Source organism: Euprymna scolopes, chromosome 4, assembly GCF_053919585.1.
Source record: "Euprymna scolopes isolate OS-2025 chromosome 4, ASM5391958v1, whole genome shotgun sequence".
In the NCBI taxonomy this organism is placed as follows: domain Eukaryota; kingdom Metazoa; phylum Mollusca; class Cephalopoda; order Sepiida; family Sepiolidae; genus Euprymna; species Euprymna scolopes.
This window is the reverse complement of record NC_136485.1, coordinates 4,104,456-4,109,722: the sequence shown is the minus strand read 5'-3', so window position 1 is coordinate 4,109,722 and position 5,267 is coordinate 4,104,456.

Here is a 5,267-nt window from a genome sequence, read left to right as displayed (position 1 = left end):
CTATCAGGCGGATAACGTCAGCCCATATAAAACGTTTACCTCCAGCACCCTTACTAGTGACATGGCTACAAGGGTAGACATAGAAACAGAAAATTTCCGCCATCTCTGCCAACTGTTCGCGCAAAATACTGCCAACCTAGAAAATAGCTTTTTCTTCTGCCTTTGTCAGAAAAATCACTCATTAAAAAACGAGGACTGAGGGACAAATAAGAAGAAGCGAGGGTAACAGGAGCTGTCGATAACGAATCCACAATGCGTTTTCTACTCTCCATTAAAAAGAAATAATAAAAAATAAGTCCAACGGACGTGCTTAAGGGAAAGTATGGTGATAGATTCCCCTCTCACGAACTAAAAATGAATACAATTACCTAATCTATTTTTGCAATAAACTTAGTAGATAAATAAACATTTATGGACGAGAAAAAAAACGCTAGCACTGAATAAAACAGAAATACATAAATTAAATACTGAAATAAAATGTAGTTATTAATATTTGAATCTAAAAATAAAAGTATGAATTAATATAGAAGTCACTTATCTCGAAAAAACACTTCTGTCTTCAAAATGCAAACTGTAGAAAAGAATTTAAGTTTTAATAACGGCGTTCAAAAGACTTATCTATCTATCTATATATACATATATATATATATGTATATATACATATATATATAAAAAGACATATATATATATATATAAAGACATATATATATATATATATATATATCTAAAAAGACATATATATATATATATATCTAAAAAGACATATATATATATATCTAAAAAGACATATATATATATAAAGACATATATATATATATATCTAAAAAGACATATATATATATATATATAAAAAGACATATATATATATATATAAAAAGACATATATATATATATATATATATAAAAAGACATATATATATATAAAAAGACTTATATATATATAAAAAGACATATATATATATATATATATATATATATATATAAAAGACATATATATATATAAAAAGACATATATGTATAAAAAGACACATATATATATATAAAAAGACATATATATATATTTAAAGACATATATATATATATATAAAAAGACATATATATATATATAAAGACATATATATATATATAAAGACATATATATATATAAAGACATATATATATATAAAGACATATATATATATATAAAGACATATATATATATAAAGACATATATATATCTATATATATATATATAAAGACATATATATATCTATATATATAAAGACATATATATATAAAGACATATATATATAAAGACATATATATATAAAGACATATATATATATATAAAGACATATATATATATAATAAACCTTTTCAATAAAATAAAAAGCTATAGCAAACATCTAAATGACTACTTTAAATACAGTTCCTGATTTCAAAAAAAGAAAAACTAAAAGATTCATCTGCCTTACTTTTAATGCTAGGTTTATTTTAGGTGTCTTTTCAATTCAATAAAAATCCTCCTAAATTTGCTGATGAGGAGACCGTGCTTACCAAAAAAAACTATGTATAATTGTTCTACGTGACTTCATGTATACCACAAATAAAAAGCACTGATTTCCGAAACGATCGTACAGATAATTGACTTTGTTGTTGTTCCTTCTTATGAAACTGATTTTTAATTTAATTAAATTTTGATTTTTAAATTTAAAAATTTTTTTTAAATTTTTAAATTATAAATCACATTACTTAATATTGAATTAGCTCTAGGACATTTAACTATCGAGCTTATTATATATCTAAATTACAACGAGCATTTCCTGTATTTTAATTAAACTAGTAATTTCACTATTACTTAGCTCTTTAGACTATTATTCTAATCTCCTTTAAATTATATATATATATATATATATATATATATATATATATATATATATAAAGACTTTATATATATAGTTTTAAATAAAGTACTAGGCGGAAGTTTCTCGAGAGCTCTTTCAGCTATCATCTCGTCAGGAGTAAATCGATAGCAATCTAAATTTAAATCTAAATTTAGATTGCTATCGATTTACTCCTGACGAGATGATAGCCGAAAGAGCTCTCGAGAAACTTCCGCCTAGTACTTTATTTAAAACTATATACAAATTCTGTACCTCCAAACATTTATTTATATATATATATATATATATATATATATATATATATATATATAATATCGATTATAAAAAATAAACCATTATAAATTTCATTCTTCACCTTATAATCGGTTAAAATTTCGTATTGATTGAATGAGTACTTGATTTTGGTGAGATTTTTAAAGAGAGACTCTGTCGAAAACAGCACAGTGGAAGCGTGCTGATTTGTAACTCGGATGTTCGTGGATCGAATCTACGTTCTGCAGGTTTTAAAATTCATTTTGTATAAAAATTGACTGTGCAAGCGTGCAGTTAATTTTTATAGAAAAATAATTTTAAAACTCATCAAAGTATTACTACTTCTATGACTACAAGCACATTAACAAGAAGACTGTCTGCCTCTGCTAGTATAAAAATGTCACTGTGTGTGTGAGAGATAGTGTTCCTTATGCACTCCAAAACGGTTGGGCCGATTTTTTTTGGACATTTCACACAAATGTCCATGTATCTGGAAATGATCTTACATGTAGAAGTCATTCCGATTAAAAGCCTAAGTATCAAAAATCTATAATCAGACAAACCTGATTAAAAACAATGTCTGATTTTGACCCAAATGAACACTTTTATACAACTTAACATCACAAGTGCATGTTTTTCTACAGGAGACTTACCTCTTATCAAGACCCGGAAGCCACTCATTGATAAAAGTTAATGAGTGTAAGGTGGTCACCAGGACAACACGGGGAGTATAGCACCAAATTAACTGTTACATTCCCTTTTAGTGAATTGTTGGTCACTGTACCTGATTAAACGTATGTTAGATAGTATAAGTTGTGTATTTAATGTATGTGGATATATGAGTTTCTTTGTGTCGTCTAGTGTCTCATAATGTTCCTTGTGGATGTGCATGTGACATGTACTATACAGATAACACAAAGGGGACGGAAGACAGAGTCTGGATGGTTTTGCATCTTGTGAATAAAGAAAACATGCCTTCGTTCGGATCTTGGTTGACGAATCTGCCAAAAGATGAAATAAATATCCATCCTAATTAATGAGCAACAAATCTTGTATTTTTTGATAACTTTTACTTCAAATGCTTTCTCATTGGAAGATTGCACGCATCTTCCCCAGCATACAGGGCCATAAACCCTGTCACTACCTGACTTGTTCCAACTCAGTTGCTATTAAGTCATTCAACTCACATCTTTTAAAATGTGACTATTTCTTCTATTTCAATTTATTATTTAAAATCTACTTGTTTGTGTATTTTTTAATATTCATCCTGTCAAGGTCATATTCCTGGTTCTTTTGGTTATTGTTCTCCAAGACCTATTCTAAATTCCAAAAACCTATAAACGTTTGTCTTTATACACAAACTAATTCTGCAACCGTCAAATAATAATTTTTTTTATCTAACAGTTAACTCTTAATAATAACTGATTTTCCTAAATCGACTATCAGCAAATTAACCTCACCTCGGTGTAATCTAACAGTAATTGATAGTGGTTAAATTAGGGAGAATTTGATTATGTAAGGACTGCCTCAATAAGAATTTATTTGTATTGGATTTCATTGCACAAGTAGAAAAGCCCAGTGAAAAAAAATCAACAGCAAGTTCTTTGATAAAATTTATGGCTTCCTGGCCCAAGTAAACATCCTTTCTGGTCCACCTCAAATGTGATTGAGTTGTTTTTATAGAGACTATTGGCCCAAGCTTGGATTCTTATGACAGATGAGGATGCAGTAGGGGAAACCATCATTGTTATGGTGCAGTCTGCCTGGATCACTCAAGCATCTCTGGGTATGAGTTCACCATCCATCACTCATCACAGATGTAATAAGCCTCAACTCTTTCAGTAGAGAAAGGAACAAACCACTCATACCATCACTGTGACAAGATCAGCCATGTGGCCAGAGATGTCAGTACGAGAGGATAAGTTGGATCCTATTTACTGTCACTATTTACATCAATGGAGTGCCTTGCTCAGCTTTCTTTGAAGTGCTCCAATTCTACTTGGATCATAAAACCCTATCGGTTTTGGTCCAAGTAGAATATAGTAAAGATGCCAAGCTGCACCATCCAAATTCACACAACAGCCAGTAACACAGCCAGGATTGATGTGTTGATTATGCATAAAAAAACAAAACTAAATTTCAATCTATTACTTAACATTAATGAGATCAAGGCTCTTAACAGTGCTTATAACACACACACGAGACGTGAAGTTTGAAAAAGCAGGATCTGTTTATATGACACTTAGTATCCACAAAGCAACGTTTACTGCATAATTAGAATAGTGCGAGGGAATGTAGATAGCAGCCTTGAATTGATTGGCAATGTATTGATGAAGTTCGAGAACAGGATCAATGAATATGCAGTACCAAGCGAGTTGATCCATGCCATATAAAGACAAGGAGTTCAGCCTGTCCTAGAACTGATATTGTTAATAGCCATAATACAAACCAAGAAACATCCTGTAATCAAGTATCAAGACCTAACCACCTTCACTGACACACACACAAATTTTGTAGATATTTGCACAGGGAAACTTCGAGCATGGAGACAGCAGGGTGCAAATGTGTCCACCACCCACCAATTACTGCAGATGTAATAACTTCAACCATTTACAGTGTATGAAAAAATTTGAAGCATATGAGCCGTTGGCCACTAAATCTGATTGTATGCAAAGAATTTGTGAGTTGACAAAACTTATGTGAATATTGGGTAATTGCCTGATTTGGTCAATAATTAAAGAAAAACAAGAAACACTTGAAAATAAATAAAAAATATGTTTTTATTAAAATATAATGCTGTATTTACAAAAAAAAAAAAAAGGTTATTTGTTTTTTTGTGAGAAAAAAAAACAAATTGAGGAAGATGATTGGAATTAATTTTGAATTGAGGACTTGACATTTTCTTTGTTTTTGTATTTTCAGAAAAGTTGATTCAGAAAGAACTTTAGTTTTTTTTTTTTTGTTTTTTTTACTTCAAGTTAAGTATCTTCCATGAAAATAATCGAGTAGAAAAAGACTAGCAGTATCTCTTCTATGAGACAGAAGGCTCAAGACAAGAAATAGTGCTCTGAGCAGAACCTCCCAAGATATGGGAGCAGTCTTATTTTTTAAGAAGTATCAGACTCTTTATCT